The sequence below is a fragment of the Miniopterus schreibersii genome (assembly GCF_964146895.1).
Source record: "Miniopterus schreibersii genome assembly, chromosome: 3".
In the NCBI taxonomy this organism is placed as follows: Eukaryota; Metazoa; Chordata; class Mammalia; order Chiroptera; family Miniopteridae; genus Miniopterus; species Miniopterus schreibersii.
Genome location: NC_138103.1, coordinates 104,264,533 through 104,282,127, shown reverse-complemented (window position 1 = coordinate 104,282,127; position 17,595 = coordinate 104,264,533). Strand labels below are relative to the sequence as shown.

The window sequence follows — 17,595 nt, the reverse complement described above, 5'->3', positions numbered from 1 at the left end:
TTGAAAACGCATCATTCCCTTTCTTGATGGAAAGAACAAATGGCACGCGTCACATAGGAATAGGACCTGAGTCTCATACGTGGATTTCACAGCAGCAGCTTTGTCGGGCCGTGATGATGGTGATAGGATGGTGATCGATAACATCGGCTTCTTCCTAGAAAACACTCCAGTCCTTTCTCGATGTGTCACAGCCCGGGCCTTGTCGGAACCCGGCCGTCTCCTTCCCTTCACCCCGGGCAGCAGCGTTAGGTAAATACCCTTCCTGGCTGACCCCCGCTGACCTGCCTACTGGAACTTTCATGTCGGAGTTCCAGGAACCGTTGCTCTTGTTTTTCTAAAACGAGGTAGGGGTTGTCCTTTTGTCCGGAGTGGGTCGTAGGAGCCAGACCATTGTTGCCCAGACGGTGCAGCTTCGACTCATGACTACGTTTTTTCTAACCATGTCCCGGCCTCCCCGCCACGGACCCCAGAAACCCAAGCTGGCGCCTTAACGCTGCCTTACGGTTTCAATCATTTATATTAAATGGGTACTTACCTCTTTTCCTTTGGTTGCCTGTAAGCTTATGGGGCTTCTAAATACCTACCTACTGGTTTTCCTTTCCCCTTCATTCTGAGAATGAGCTCTTAGGATAATTGTTGTTTCTTAGAATAGCAGGAAAAAGAAAGAGCCAATTCCACACCAACCTGTCCATTTTATGGACAAGGTCACCAGAACCTAAAGTCGCCTCGTTTACTTGGCTGGCATCAGACTGCAAGTTAGCGGGTCCCCTCCCCCCGGACTTGACTTCTGTATTGCAATGTGCTGTTGTTTCGCAGAGTACTTTCAAAGACACAGCAGCCTCGCCCACATGCCAGATGATCGCCCTGAGTTCACCGTGAAATTGCAAAGGAATTTACGACCTATGTGGTCTGCAGATACCATCGCTCCCAGGACTGTGGTCATGGTCACAGCTCAGCCTCTCGCAACGCCTCCGACACCGCCCGGTTCTGTCAAACCTCCACGCCGTCTCGTGTGACCTCGCCTCCGTCCTTCCTGCCCAGGGACCCTGTCTGCCCGTCGACACTGAGTTCAAAGGCCCCCGTCCCCGCAGCGCCTCTGTCCCCTGGGTCGCCGCGCTCTTCAGGTTCCCGCTCCGTGGCGCCGGCTCCTTGCCTCGGTGCTTCTGTGCCTGTCCCCACACCCAGCTTTGTGTTAATGGATCATTAATATAACTGAAGGAGCAAGCGAACCGAGTTAAACAGCCTCTGTCAAAAATCACTTACTTCTGGGGAGGCGCAGTGGATGCGGGGGGTTAAAGGGGCTCCCTAGGTGCTGCCCTGTGGTTCTTTAGCTGCCAGGAGACGTCAGATGCCTATAGAGCCCCGCCCGGGGCTGACGCAGACGCTCTGGGGATGTCCCTTGGCTTTCCTCCTCCCCCCCCCCCCCCCCCCGGTCGCGTCCAGCCTCCGTTGTGGACACACAGTTATCGTGGTCGATGACGATCGGAAGTTCAGTATGTGAAGTTTTGTCAAATATTATGAGGACAGAAAGTAGCCCCTTTGTCCTCAGGCTGGCCGCCAGCCGGCCCGACGGAGGTGGCCGAGCAGGTCGGCGTCCGATCGCGGTGGGACGCAGGGCCCCGGATGTGCGGCTCTGTGGTTAGAATGAGGGGTTGGTTCCGGGGCGACCCCTGATAAGGCGCCCAGCACACCGAGTCCTCAGTGAGCGTCACCGGTCGTCAGCTCCTCTCTGTGAGGGTGGCTTTCCGAGCCCCGCCGTGGGAAAGAGCATAAAGCTGCTGCTAAGCTCAGAGGGGAAAACGCCACGATCAGCTAGTCATGTCGCCTGGGTGCAAGGCGGGGAAATGGAGCTTCTGTCCTAGGTCGGGACTCTACTGCCTGAAACTTAGGCAGGCGCAGAATAACCCAGAGGCGGACTCTGGGAGAATTTAATGTCGATAGGGTGGCCAGGCGTCATTTCCTAGGCCGTAGGGGACCCCAGCCACAGGGGGTGGTTTAAATGAATTAAAATCAAGTGAAATTTAAAATGCAGTTTCTCACGTGTCAGGTGCCCGACACGTGGGCACTGGCTGCTGCACTGAAGGGCACAGACCTGGAGCAGTCTCATCACTCAGAAAGTTCCTTGGACACAGGTGCTCTCCCGGACGCCCTAGGAGGGTGTGCTAATGCCCTGGCCAGTGTGCACAGTGGTTAGAGCGTCAGCTGTGCACCGAAGGGTCGCGGGTTCGATTCCTGGTCAAGGGCACGTACCTGGGCTGCAGATTTGCTCCCAGCAACCAGCCGATATGCCTCCCTCACATCGGTGTTTCTCCCCCTCCCTCCCTCGCTTCCACTCTCTCTAAAAAAAATCAATGGAAAAAATACCCTCAGGTGAAGATTAACAGACAGAAAATAAAATGGTGTAATGCGTCAAGTATATAAACGCACATGTAGCCACCGCACATGTTTCACGCTGCGAGCGTGTCAGTTGGTGCGCACTCTCGGGTCCGGAGGATGCCGTGGATGCCGCGGGCCGCGGCTCCTGTGCTGGGCAGTCGCTGCTCAGAGCGGGCTCGGTGGTTGTCAGCACTGGCTGGTTTCACTTCCTGGGGAACAGCGCAGAGGAATGAAAAGCGAAAGATGAAATCTCTTCTCGCAGGCAATGAAAAGTGGTCATTTTCGTTAGGGTTTTGAGGCTGAGTAGGTGTTGGAGGTTTGAGGGCTGGTCTTAGGCACGTCCACGTGAGCAGCATGACTTAAATAATTAAAGACATCACTTCAAATAAATCACCTGAAGTGTTTCACAATCAGATAATCATACCGTGGAGGGTTTTTCCTAAAGATGGGAGAGTCTCTCGCTTCCCTCAAAATGAAGTACCTGGGACCATTAAACCCCCTTTATATGATGAATGAATGAGACTGTTAAGCGAATACTAGTTAGCTCTTTCTAGTGCCTGGCTATGTGAAAACATTAAAAATTAAAAACAAACTGTAGCTGTGTGTCTTACCCGAGTAGACTGTCAGAGTCCGCGTCGCTGCGTGGACGCCGCCGTCTTGAGTGGTCGGGCGCAGTGACCCCGGGGGCGGGCGTCTGTGTTACCCCCCAGCCCCACGCCCGCCTCCTGCGTGGAGTCACTTCCCGAAATGCAGACGGGCCAGTGCAGACTGCGTGGCCTCAGGGGAGCTCGGGACGGAGCAGGTCTGGGCTCCCGAGGCAGATGCACCACAGCCGCTGTTCACGTTCCAAGTCGCAAACGTGCAGAAATGAGCGAAGGGACAAACAAGGGCATTGCAGGGTGTGGTCTGCGCCACGAGGAACGGGAACGAAGTGCCCAGGGGCAAGGCTACGGAAACATCAAGCTGCAGAGGAATCGAGCCAGAGGACGGGAGCCGGCTCTCGGTTCATCGGTTCATCGGCCCCGTGCCTGTGGGCCGGTCCTCCTGTCACCCTCTGGACCTTAAAGCGTCCCCTCTCCACCAGGAGTAATCCGAGCGCAGGGCCGGTCGACTCAAATGGGCTCAATGCGGAGGGGCCGTTTAAAATGAAAATACCCTGGATGAGTGCAAGCGACTGTAATTACAGCTTTCTCCTTGCCTGGAAGGACTGTCGTCACTGGTCTGAGGTCCTCGCTGTGCCCCTTCCAGGCCCCTGGGCCCTCAGGGATGTGGGAGGCTGTGGGCTCCGTGGCTGAGCTACCCCGTGGCCACCTCGGCCCACTTTCAGAAATGCTCCCGTCGCGTGACCCGAGTAGACTGGGGTCAGCAAACCCTGCGCCTGAACCTCGCAGGACCGTATTTGCTGCTAGTCAGGCCTTTGTCTCCCTGCGGTGAACAGTCTGTAAATATCCCAAGCCTCACTCCAGAAACGTTACTGCGCATTTTTTTCCCTTTAGTTAATAAGTATCAAGAGAAACACAAATAATTACATGGTGGCTGTGTATGTTTTTTGTTTTTTTTTAACCCTCACTTGAGGATATTTTTTCCACTGCTCTTCAGAGACAGTGGGAGGGACGGAGGGAGGGAGGGAAACATCGATTTGTGGCTCCGCTTATTGATGGACTCATTGGTTGCTTCTTGCATGTGCCCCGACCGGGGATCGAACCCTCAACCTTGGTGTATGCAGACGGCGCTCCAACCTCCTGAGCTACCAGGACAGGGCTGAGCACAGGTGCTTGGCTGGACCAGTTCCGCTTGCTCAATGACCTTTCCTTGAAGGAAAAGACACAGATGGAGAGGGAAGCCTGGGCCTATCCCTGGTCAAGGAAGAAACAGGCTGTTTTGAGCAATGCGGCGATTTGAGGAAGTTAAAGGGATTAAGAGCACAGGTCATGTTTCAGGTTGGGAAACACACTTGCGTTTTGAGTTCCTGTGGCTGGTGCGAAATCTCAGGCTGAATCACCTCCGCCGCACTCGAGTGGGCGCGTCCCCTGTGAGGGCTTCTGCTCCTCAGGAGCCTGTGAGCCGGGCGAGCCTCGCAGCAGCCCGACCCCCACACCTGTTCCTGCCTAACCCAGCACCGTCGGAGGGGCCTGATGCTATAATAGATTCATCCATGAGAAGGAAGGCCAGCTCTGCACGCAAGTCCGCACCCAGGGGGCTCCGTCTATGGTGCAGCAGACCTGTGTTCGGACGTTGTTTGAATCCTTGTTGATGCCCTCGGAAGCTAGAAATGGCATGAGGTGCCCGGCTGGGCGTGGCTCAGCGGTTGAGCGTCGACCTGGGATCCAGGCGATCTGGTCACATGCCCTGTTGCGGGCTCGATCAATGACTCTCATCATTGATGTTTCTGTCTCTCTCTCCCTCTCCTTTCCCCTCTCTGTAATCAATAAAGATATATTTTTAAAAAAGAAAAAAAGGAAATAGCATGAGGTGCCCTGGCCGGTGTGGCTCAGTGGTTAGAGTGTCGGCCCAAGTACCAAAGGGTAGCGGGTTCGATTCCCCGTCAAGGGCACGTACCCCGGTTGCAGGTTCGTTCCCTGGCCTCGCCAGGGTACATGCAGGAGGCGACCCATCCATGTGTCTCTCTCACATCAGTGATTCTCTCTCCCCCGCCCTCCCTTCCACTCTCTCGACAAAGAAAATCAATGGAAAAAATATCCTCAGGTGAAGATTAACAACAGCAACAAAAGAAACAGGGTAATGTCCAGGAAGCCAGAAAACAGGTGATCGAGCCGCCAAAGATTCATATCCAAAGGTTCTCTCAGAGCCAAAGGGGTCACTGAGGGACAAAACGGATGCGATAACGGCCCCTTTCTGCAGCCGGCATGACCTCGAGGACCCAGCGGACTTTCAGGGCCTCTTGGCCCTGGGTGGCTCTGCGTGTTTTCCAGCCCCTTTGTCTAGTGCCCGGCTTTGTTTGCTGACCTTCACTGACTTTGCAAGTCCTGTTTGATTAGGGGGAGAGCCGGCCTAGGGTAGGTTAAAGTGTAAGCTCATAGCGCAGAGAGCGCTGGCTCCTGGGAGAAGGCGGCTGCCGGGGCTGTGGCTTCCTGAGGGGCAGCCGGCGTCTCGAATCCCCTGCCCTGAGCCCCAGGGTCCCCGTTAATGCCGGACATCTCCATGCCACACTTCCTCTGCCTAAACAAAGTCCCGTATACACTCTTGTGTTTAACTAGAATATTCTCTTTATCAAAAAGGACAGGTATCTAACCCAGTTATATTCAAATGACAAGTTCAGAGTGCTATAGGTTAGGCTGAGACAGTGGATCTCAAATTTTATTATGCATCAGAATCACCTAAAAGGCTTTTTTCAATATATTTATTTTTGTTAATCTCCTGAGGATATTTTTCCCATTGATTTTTTTTTTAGAGAAAGTAGAAGGAGGTGGGGGGCAGAGGAGAGAGGAGAGAGAGAGAGAGAGGAGAGAGAGAGAGAGAGAAGAAAACCTCACTGTGAGAGAGGCACATCCATTGGTTGCCTCTCGCACTCGCCCCAACTGGGGCCAGGGATCGAACCTGCAACCGAGGTACATGCCCCTGACCGGGAATGGAACCTCAGACCCTTTGGTGCACAGGCCAACGTTCTTACCACCGGGCCACGCCAGCCAGGGCTAAAGGGCTTTTTAAAACCTGGATTCCTGGCCCGCACCCTGAGTTTCTGATTCAGTTGCTCTGATGTTGGGCCTGAGAATCTGCATTTCTAGTACATTTCCAGGGGATGCTGACGCTCTGGTGTGTGAACCATATTTTGAGAATTGCTGGGTTGATGTTTCTTGAGCTGTTTCTGACTCTCACACCTGGGGTGGGACACGGGGACAGGACACTCCCCTGCAGTAATGGGGTAACCAGGACAGTGACCCCGGCAGCACAGTTAACACACGCGGAGCTTAGAAAACATACGAGTCAGGATTGGGCCTCAGATCAAAGAGCTCAAAACACCTGGCGGTGGCCCAGACCTGGGTATGATTTCACATTTCCCAGGTAATTTTAACATGTGGCCAGGGTTGAAAGCCTTCCCTAGCACAGGCCCTCTGGGGGATGGGGCAGGGATGGGGGTAAGAGGCAGAGATTCATATCTTAACACCCTGCCCCCCGGAACCTGAATACATCTCCTTGGGGTAAGGCTCCCTGGCCATTTGGTAACCAGGTTGAAAGTCGCCAGATAATATCCAAAGTAAGGCCTCATATGACATCCCCCCAAGCTGCATGATCTGGCCACATATCCAGAATTCTTCTGTGGGTACCTTTTCCTTTCCCTGTGCGTGGGCGAGGGAAGGAGAGGCCTGGGAGAGACGCGGCTGGTGCCTCCTTAGGGCCTTTCTCCTGCGGCCTCCACAGCCACACCCTCCTGCTCTATGTGCTGATTCCTGTGCCAGAGAAATGTTCATACCTGAGCCCTTTTGACCCCAACAATCTGAACTCCAGAAATAGGAGAGGTCTGGGTGCACATAACAGTCACTGTCCCCTGCTCCCCAGAGAGACCTGCAGCCCAAACCATGTGACCTCTGAAACTAATTGGCTCAAGGTCATTGGTAGAAGATGACTCCAAAACCTAAGCTTTCCACCCACTATCAGCACTCCCTGCGTGACTAAGGGTAAGGATGGCTCTTCCTGGAACGTCCAGTCTCCTCATGCACACAGTGAAGAAAACACAGTAATCTGCCTACCTGGGAGGTATTGCGGGACCAAGAAGCATTTCCTTCCATGATCATAAAAAAGAAAAAGAAAAATGCTCCCCCGCAGCTTTAGTCCTTGGATTAGAAAATACTGCCATCTCTTAGCCTCAGAGTATTTCTAGGCATTTAATTTTATCCTTATAAATACCCAGGAATTCTAGAGTTCATGATTCCGTAAATATCTGTGGACTAAACGACGGATGATTGATCGATTGATCAAATGAAGGCATGTTCAGAATCAGACACACCACAAATAAACAGAATCACAAGCCATTATTCTAAATGAATGACCCAGTGACTACTTCCTCAGCAACATTAGTTACCATCATCTACTATAACCCTGCATCAGAGATATTAAACATGTGAGATATAGAATAAATTCTAAGTTAAACACATTATTCATGGCTGGGTGTGAGAAAGCAGAAGCAGGAAAAGTGACAGTCATGTTAACGAGACCCAGGGCTTCTGCGACCGGAAGAAAGCAGCCCCCAAGCCCCTACCCTGCTCTACTTTTCTTGTTTTCATAGCTCTCAGCACCTTCCTACACAGTGCATATTATGTAAACCAACGGGCTCTTGGATTTCACATCTGTGTGGCAGATAGCAGTTTTCTTTAAACTTCCACGTTTTCTCATATGGTCTCATACTTGGTAATCCCAGTGCCTGGTTGTTTACAGGGCCCAGGATGGAGCTCATCTAAAAAATACACAGATTTTAGGTGACTGCAAGTTTCACCTGGATAGAACGTGTTTTCTGGAAAACCGAAACCAAGATAATAGGTAAGATAAGGAATCTAGGAAGATAAGGAATCTAGCTCGTGGAAATAATGTCTGAATGTATCTTGCCTTGGGCAGAGTGCATTTATAGTATTGGGCTCAGTTCTAGACAGCGTGACTCTGAGGAGACGGACACAAGCTGGAGGGATGTAACTCACTGCGAGGAAACTTTGTAGCAAAAGCTGTTCAACAGAGAAACCAGTGGCCTGTCTCCGAGGCTGCGGCCTTCCTCTCACTGGAAACAGTAACTCGGTTTAAAACCATCTCTGGTGTCGGGGAGGCGATTCCCACCATGAATGGCAGCTTAGAGCAGGGACTGCTAGGATCTCTCCAATTAAAAAAATTCCACCACGTTTAAACTTGACAAAATTTGCTCTTCTACTAGATTCACCCCAAATTGTCCTCTCAGAGGACTGAAACCGTGTGTGGTTATTTTGGCACAAGAAGAAAAGTCTAGTAAAAGGCTTAAAAAACATTCAAACAGTTTTGGATTAAGTGACATTTCACAATTCTTGGTTTTGCACAGAGCCGTGAGATGTCTGATTCTCATCGGGATTTGGCTTTGGTTTATGATTGTGTGTGGGATTGGGAGGAAGTGGTTTAATTAAACTCTACACTGCATCCCCAAACTGCTTTGTTATCAGTTTTTCAAGAAACTGTGAGAGAGGTTAAATCTGATTCCACGAGTAAGATTGAAGGTGCCTAATGTGTAAGACCATTTCGAGCCTAGTCTTTGGTAACCTTTAGGTAGAAAAAGCCAAGAAAAAGAAACAGATTAAGAAAGAAAAACAGAAATATTCTTTCATTCCTACTGTGACTGCCAGATGTAACAAATTTTCAATAAAATCTTTTAGTTCTGGGTGAACCAGAAGTATTTGGCAACCAACACTATTTATTAATTCTGAACTCTGCTTTACTGTGAGCTGCCTTATGGTCACAGTTTTTAAAATATGACCCTTCAGCTTAATACAAAATTTGTTTCGTATTTTTGTAAAAACTGTAAGTCAATAAACATAGGACATAAAATGAGTGCGTTGCAATAGTGTTTAGTAAACTGAATTATTCTGTTAAGTAAGAATGTCATACAAATAAAATATCAAAACTATGTCTGTGATGAGTAGAAAATAGTTTCCACGTAAATTAGGAGCAGTGTTCCTAACCCACGTCGGTCAGGATGCAACAGTATAAACTAGGGTGGTGGGTACTGAGGGCTTGTTTCCTCTCTTTTAGATCCTTGGACACAGCACTAAGATTGGAACATGCATTTTATTGATGAATCCTGGTTCACTGGCCTGTGCTCACTTGTGGAGAAGGGTCCTTGACCTGAACTCAGAGCGCCTGACGGTAAGGTGACCGTGTAATTTATGTGAAAACGACCGAGGCACTCTGAGAGTGAAGGAGACATAGTTACACCGCTCACCAGGCATAAGCAGGAGCTCTGCCCGGACGTTTGGTGCCATCCCCATAGGGGACATGGAGGTCAGTGCCCCCACCCCCACCCCACTGCAGGGGTTATTCTAAGACACGGGTCCTCCACGTGTGGTCCCCACCAGGAGCACTGGCATCAAGCGGCAGCTCGTCAGACCCCAGACCCACTAAGCCAGAAACTCTGGGGTGGGACAGGGCGGCGGTGGGTTTCGACGCGCCCTCCAGGTCGCTCCGACGCAGGCGAAAGTCTGAGACCCGCTGGTGTGAGCCAAGCATAATGTTCCGTTTCCTTCATCCCGGGAGGGTTAGGAGCATGCGGGCTAATGCCAGTTAGAAGCAATGAGAGACAAAGCGAGGCTAGTTGGGGTTTCTGGGGAAGAAAAATCGGACTCTCTCTGGTTGGGAGTGAACAGGGAACCCAGGGCTGGCTGCTGAGGGCGACTTTGGGAAGGGCAGAGCAGGCGAGAAGACGGCCTGGCACTGTCGGGCGGGTGCTGGACCAAATGACCCCGAAGCCCGCGCACCCCTGGGCTAGTGAACGAGTCTGTCTGTGGAAGCCTTTTCTGTCAGAACCAGCAGAAGGCAGCCCCACAACCACAGCTCATTCCCATGTGTCTTTTTTTAAAATTTATCTTTATTGTTGAAAGTATTACAGACGTTCCCCCTTTTCCCCCTGTTGACCCCTCTCCCCGCTCCCACCCCCTCCCCGGCCTTCACGGCACTGCCGTCTGCGTCCATGGGTTATGCAGATATGCGTGTAAGTTCTTTAGTCAATGCCTTCCTGCACCCGTCCCCCCTCCCCGAGACCCCTGTCTGCTCCATGCTTCCATGTCTCTGGATCTATTTTGTTCGCCAGTTTATCTTGTTCATTAGATCCCACACAGGAGCGAGATCACTTTCTTGAACCAGCCTTTGCCCCCACAAAGCCGTCCTCTCTCACACGCCTCCCTTCAATCCCACCGCGTCCCACACGGCCACAGCCACCAAAGTCCTGCAAACGCCTTCCTTGGGGAAGGCCCCCTGCCCCAGCCTCCTCTTCAACAGTCAGGGTCACCAACTTTCCGGACCCCTCCTCTGCCTTCATCACGTATCGCCGTCTGCCTCTCTCTCATGTCCAGGTGCCTCTTCACGTCTAAGTACCTGGCCCTGGCACTGAGTGTGGCACCCCGAGGATGCTCAGGAAACACCTGCTGTAGGTGGTGACCCGCTGGTCTCTGGAGACGGGGTGTTTCATGCGCACTGTCGGCAGCGGCCTCCCAAGCCCAGGCCACGGACATCCCTTGGCGAGGACCACCGCACCAAACCCCGACTTACTTACAACTCTAATCCTACCCTGGCCTCAGACTGGACTTACGCCCTCTGACATCTATCAGCCAGACTCTCCAGGAGCAACACGGGACAGGTTACGGGGCAAACGCTCGGCCACCGCACAGAGAGGACCTCACTGTCCTGAGGGGAGCTGTGTCCCTATAGGAAATGGAGCTGCCGGGCCACCACGAGCAAGGGCCCCTTCTCTGCACTTGCTCCTCTGAGGCTGGCCACCACCAGTGGGGGGTGTTGGGGGCAGGAAGCGGAGGGTGTTCATGAGCCAGATGTCGCTCTGGCTTCTAAGAAGATGGTAGAGCTTAGGGTTTGAGGATGTGGGTTTTAGAATCAGACCACCGGGACTGGATTCCTGGCGAAGACTTCCGTCTACTTATAATCTTGGCCAACGTATTGGACCCTTCTGACTCTGTTTCCTCAGCTGTAAAATGGGGGTAAAAATCATACCTAGTTCATTTTCTAACATGAGAAATAAGATTTTTTAAAAAATGTTTTTATTGATTTTTTTTTTAGAGAGAGAGGAAGGGAGAGGGAGAGATAGAAACATTGATGAGCGAGAACATCGATTGGTTGCCTCCTGCACACCCCCTTCTGGGGATCAGGCCTGCAACCGGGGCAGGTGCCCCGACCAGGAATCAAACCGGCTTCCTCTCGGTGAACAGGACGACGCTCGACCACTGAGCCACCCCGGCTGGGCATAAAATCTTGCATGTAAGCGCTTGGCATCACGCCTGGCACCTGGTAAGCCTCGATGCACAGTAGTTGTGGTTAGTGACGGTCTGTCTGTCACTCGGCGCTGGCTCCCCCCCCCCTGAGGTGGGAGCGAGGGGCCTTGCTTCCCTGCTGAGAGGCGGGGCAGTGAGTGAGTCCCAAAGGCAGTAACCCCGAGACTCAGGGAAGGGAGAGAGCAGGCTTTGCCCGGCTTTCTGCCCGCCCGGCAGCTGTGCTTTAGCCTCTGAGTGTAAAACTGTAGTTTCCTTCTTAGCACGACACTCGCCAACTACTGTCCCAACCCGTCACCCCCTCACAGTCACACAGTCAGCCAGAGAGACCTGCGGTTGACAATAACGGCTTACACTGCCTGCTTCACCCTTCAGAGCCCTTTCCCTCCCTCCCCTCATCTGGCCCTCAGATGGTGCTCGTGCCCTGGCCAGGGATCGCCTCTGCTCACCCCCCGAAGCCGTTAGGAAAGTGGAACTCAGAGTGACTGTGTGGCCTGCCAAAGGCCTCAGAGCCGGGAAGTCAGAGCCGGGACTCAGAGGTGCTCTGACTTCAACTTAGTCATCTGCCCTCCCTCTTGGTGGCAAATGGAACGAGAGTTCTACCTGTAAGATTATTTCAGCTGAACGTAAGGCAGTGAAAATGTCTCAGCTCCCTCCCTGGGACCCTTTGCTTAATGTTCCCAAGAAGAAAGGGGGCAGGTCTGTCTTTCAGTTAGTTGTCCAAGAAGTACTCATAGTCATGTCTTAACCCTGAGCAAAAAGCAAGTCCTATTTAGTGCTAGTGTTTGCCCAAATCTCTATCTACTTCTTATGTGTGTTCAAACCAAAGGTTCCATAGCTGACTTGTTAAACAAACTCAAAAAGCATCTGGAGGCGTTAGCTGGAAATAAATGATAAAGATTCAGTCGAGGGCCTCGTTCGCAAACCGTATGCAGCTGGGCAAAACCCAGGAGAGTTCCAAGGAAGAGCAAAAAGTTAACTGTTCTTATAGCCAAAGTAAGTTCTCAAGGATTACCAGTTCTGCCTTCCCAGCCCTGGGATCACCTTTTCCTCTGAGCCCTTCCCTCGAGGAGACGGGGACATTTGCGTAAACCACTATCTAATACAATTAGCCCTGCGTCTCCATGCATTCCCAGGCAAGGGGTTAGGAATTCTTGGTCCTACAAGCCCACGCAATGAGTATTTTTTAAATATTCATGTTGGTACTTCCTGACCTACTTGGTTTTACAGAACTAGTCGATTTGTAGCCGAGGAATCTACTTTGTAACCGAAGCCAAGGAATCTACTTTGTAACCGAAGCCGAGGAATCTACTTTGTAACCGAAGCCGAGGAATCTACTTTGTAACTGAAGCCGAGGAATCTACTTTGTAACCGAAGCCGAGGAATCTACTTTGTAATCTACTTTTCAGAGGAGGGTCAGCAAAGGAAAGCTCCTGCCTCTGCACTGGTTGTATCAGAGTTAACAGAAATGAGGCATGTTCAGAGTCCCCAAGGGAGGTGGGGTGGTGTTCAGACTCCAGGGAGGGTGTCCAGAGTCCCGGGGAGGGTGTCCAGAGTCCCGGGGAGGGTGTCCAGAATCCCGGGGAGGGTGTCCAGAATCCAGGGGAGGGTGTCCAGAATCCCGGGGAGGGTGTCCAGAGTCCCGGGGAGGGTGTCCAGAGTCCCGGGGAGGGTGTCCAGAATCCCGGGGAGGGTGTCCAGAGTCCAGGGGAGGGTGTCCAGAGTCCGGGGGAGGGTGTCCAGAGTCCGGGGGAGGGTGTCCAGAGTCCGGGGGAGGGTGTTCTGGAACCAGCCAGGCAGCTCCCAGGCCGCAGTCCCAGCGCCTGCTTCCTCACCGTCGTCGGTGTGTCTGGGCACAGGGTGAGCCTAGCTGCTGCTAGCACGTCTACACTGGCCGTTCCTTCTCCCCAGACAGCTCCCTGTGGAATGGGGCACGGCAAGGTCACCAGGCCAGGGCCTCCTGACAGGGCTCCGGAGGTGGGAGAAATGCGAGGCCAGGCTCCCTCACTTCAGTTTCATCTGTGTTTAAACTTCATGATGAGAGTGGCGCATCTCGTTGTGAGCTCTTACTCTACTGCAGTTATTCAGGGAGATGAAATAAAATGAGCAACTACTAATAACAGAGAAGTTTCTGCCAACTTCTCGATTATAAAATGACAGCTGTAAAACTACAGGGTTAGCAGTCAGAACGGAGGTCGCCGGCGGCCTTCCAATAACGAGGAGAGGAGGGGCCTGTGGGTGCTGGTCACATGCTGCTTCTCCACCGGGGTGCAGGCTACATGACTGTTCAGTGTGTGAGCAATTTGCAAGCTGTCCTCTTGCTGTTGGCTCGCTTCCTTGAATATGTACCACTCTTCAGTAAAATTTCTGAAAGGGAATCATAATGGTGCTTAGTTTTATCGCCATGAAGTGAGTTTTTCCTGTTTTCTAGCTTGGAAATTTAGTTACAACTTGATTTAAGTTCATATTTCATCTCAAACATATTTTACTAAGTGGGTTACAATGTGACTTAAACGGCTTCATTTTGAGACATATATTGAATTAATTGCATACTTTTAATTCTGTTTGGTGAATGAGAGGCTGCTAGGTTACAAAGATTTTAACATATACAGAAAGGCTGTCTCCAGCTCACCACCGAGTTAATAATTTAAAATTTTTTTCCAAGGTGTTTTTGCTAATAATGAAAAAGATAAAACTAGGGGACCAAACGTGGTCACTGCAGAACCAAGAACATAGAAGGAGGAGCCCTTTTAAAAGAAGAAGGGCCACTTCCCCTTAGGCAGCAGGACCGATGAATCTACGGCAGCCTCCTGAAATGGACAAAAATTAAAGATGCTCACCAATGAAGGTCTTGGTTTTTCCAGGAAATAATGAAAGGAAGGTCTGTACTAAGAATACGTGTTGGGGTGGGGCTGGTAGTTCCAGGAAAAGGGAAATAGGAAATGACTTTGAAGGGCGGAAACATGGCTAAAAGTCAAGGGAATGGAGGGTTCCAGCGAGGGTGTAGTTCATCGGTGGATGAGAGTTCTCACAGTTCAGGAAGATAAGAGAAGGTAGGAAATAAGTGATAAACCATGAGAACAAAGACTGGAGGTCACTGAGGTCCCGGTGCAGACCCAGTGGGAGCAGGGCAGGCAGGAGGGTGGGTGCTGCGGGGAGACAGGGCAACTCGCAACCCAAACTGCTGCAGGTGGCGTTCAGTCATCTGATGACTGGGTCCGAGGTGTGGCCACCTCTGTGGGTTTCGGATATCGAGTGGAGTTGAAGATCACTGCTGAAGAGAACGGTGAGAAATTGTGAGGTCAGGGTGCTGACTGAGTCACTGGTGTGGATGCTGAAATCATTAGGTTGACAGAGCCGGGGATGGTTCCAGGGCTGACACAGAGTTTCAGAAACACAACTGGGCGCAGGCAAAGAAGTCAGTGGTGCCCGGGCCAGGGCCACGTTTAAGCAGATAGCCAGGCAGGCAAAGCTTGCCTCCCACGTGTATCATCTACTCTCCAGTGACCCATGTCCTCGTGGTCCCCTCTCTGCTTTTGACGATCTGAAATCCAAGATGGCCCCACTTATCTTTGCATTTTGACGGGGCTTTCTAACGACAAATCCTTACCCTGAACGTGGCCACTTCAGGGCCAACACTCTACAGAGGTGTCTGCAAAGTTATCTAATTCCAGCCGAGAGGAGACGCTCTCTTGCTCTTCTGAGAAGACTTTCTCCAGTATCGATTCATTCTTTTTGCCTAAGACTTGAACCAGCCCCACACAGTGTGTTTTTTAGAGGTTGGGGCTGGGCTAACCCAACACACAGATACCCACTAAGGGACTCAGTCCTTTGCTTTTCTGACCAGTGTGCAAGTCAGGCTAGTGTGCTGTGACGTTTATCCCCTCCGCCTGCTCCCTGTGACAGAGAACGTCGCTGTTTTCATCACTGTAGGCCGTGATGCACAAGATTTGGGAAGCATTGGCATAGCAGACATTGAGTAGTAACAGTCGACATTTATTGAGCATCTACTCTGTGCCAAGCTCTTCCTGTGCTTTAACTTATGGAGCCCTTGCTGCAGTCGGATTAGGATACCCTTCTTCTCACTGTGCAAATGACAAAGCGGGGGAGGCCTGCTCAAGGCCACAGACATGGGAAGCAGCAGGGGGCAACCCAGGCAATGCGGAACCAGAAGGTGCACTTAGCCAGTAGACACTGCCCCTAAATAAATGTTTGCTAGATCTGAAAAGTTTGCTTTAAAACGTAAATGGCAGAGCCGGGATGCAATGCAGGCACGTTCCTGCAGTTCGATGTGAGGTGACAGGGAGCACCCAGAGCTGAACGCAGGGAGCTTCATCTCTGAGGGTCCCCAAGCTTGCCTGGGACCCCTTTAGCACTAGGCACATAGCAGCCCACCTTCCTGTGTCTTTTAAAAATGACGTGATCACAACTAAGAGGTCATACTTTGGTCTGTGTTTTACTCTACCTGAATCCTCAATATAATGAAGACCCTTATGATTCTGTTGACAGATGCGTATAATTGGTGCCGTACATTAAACCATTCTTGCCCTCCTGTACCCTGCCATGCTTCCACAGAAAGCCCTAGCCACCCCCACACTCAGACACACTCAGTCACAGACACATAGTAACACACACTCACATTCACACTCACATGCACGCACACACAGCCACACACACATGCACACACATATTCACAAGCGGACACACAGTCACACACACACAACATAGTAACACAGTCACAGTCACACACACTCACAGGCACATAGTTACACAGTCACAGTCACATATACATACTCAGACACATAGTAACACAGTCACACAGACACATAGAAACACACTCACAGGCACACACACACTCACAGGCACACAGTCACACACAGACACCTAGAAAGTGAGTCACACACACACAGACACATAGTAACACCCAGTCACAGTCACACACACAGCAAACTGGCTCTGCAGGCCGGCTTCCCCTTAGGGACTCGGGTAGGAGGCGCGGCGAGCAGGGAGGCCGGTTCTGTCTCAGGGATTTTGTCACCGGCGGAGGTAGGACCCAGCGCCGGGTCCCCCCAATCCCACCGAAGCCCTTCGCCAACTGAGAGGTAGGAACCCCGGTTCGGTCCCTAGGACCGGCCGGAGCCGCGGCGGCCGCCACCTGCGGTCGCGTGGGCGGAGTCGCGGTCGCCGAGCGCAGCCAGTTCCCTGGGGAGCCCCGGCCCCGTCCCCACGGAGCCCGCGGTCCCCCGCGGCCGATCCCGCGGGCAGGCCGCGCAGCCTGGGGGCAGGGAGGCGGGGCGGGGAGGCGGCGGCGCCCGCGGGCCTCGCCCCCGCCCCCGCGGAACGCGTGGGCCGCAGGGGGCGGAGAGGGACCCTCGGATCCCTGCCGCGCGGGCGACGCCGGAATCCCGGACGCCGGAGCCGCGTTACGGGAATCCGGCCGCCGGGCCCCGCCCCTCGCCGTGCGCGGCCGTCGGGCCAATGGCCGGGCGCGCCCGTCCCGCGGCGGCCAATCCGTGCGCGGGCGCAGCCGGGGCGGGGCGGGGGGCGGGGCCGGCGCGGGTCCGCCCGGGGGAGGGCCGCGTGCGCGTCCGCGGAGGACGGCCGGGCGCCGAGCGGGACGGGCGCAGCCGAGCGCAGGCCGGGGCCGCCTGCCGCGGGCCGAGCGGGCCTGGCGCCGAGGGACGCGGCTGCGGAGGCCGGAGCGCGAGGCGCCCGAGGTGAGGGCCCGCGCGGCGGGGGCGGGGGGCGGCGGGGGCGGGACGGCCCGGGCCCGAGGGTCGGGGGCCGCGGGGCGGCCGGGAGGGCGGCGTCCGCACCGCGCGCCCGAGCTCCGGTCCCCGCCGGGAAATCCCCGCATTCCTCCGGCCCGGCCCGCGTGCGGGTTGGAGCCCGCAGCTTTGTCCCCGAATCTCAGCGCCGGGCACCGGCCGCGCGACCCGCAGGCCACTGCCCGACACGCTAGGCACAGGGCGCACGGCGCACCCCACACATGCTAAACGCACGGCCCCTGACACGCCAGGCACCAGCCACTTACACACACACACCAAACACACACTCACACACACCAAACACAGCCACTTACACACACACACCAAACACAGCCACTTACACACACACACCAAACACACACTTAGACACACAGACACCAAACACACACTTAGACACACAGACACCAAACACACACTTAGACACACACACACCAAACACACACTTAGACACACAGACACCAAACACAGCCACTTACACACACACA

At 53.2% G+C, this 17,595-nt stretch overlaps 1 protein-coding gene across 2 annotated transcripts in view; it reads left to right on the top strand.

The window, feature by feature from the left end:
• Window positions 1–16,923: 16,923 nt before the first annotated feature.
• Window positions 16,924–17,595, top strand: part of IL6ST (interleukin 6 cytokine family signal transducer) — a 42,933-nt gene continuing 42,261 nt past the window's right edge. The window contains exon 1 of one of the 2 annotated variants that reach the window (XM_081131807.1): window positions 16,924–17,059. The gene's annotated coding sequence lies outside the window, so the exon portion shown is untranslated. The remainder of the gene's footprint in view (window positions 17,060–17,595) is intronic. The other variant, XM_081131805.1, reaches the window with a different exon arrangement.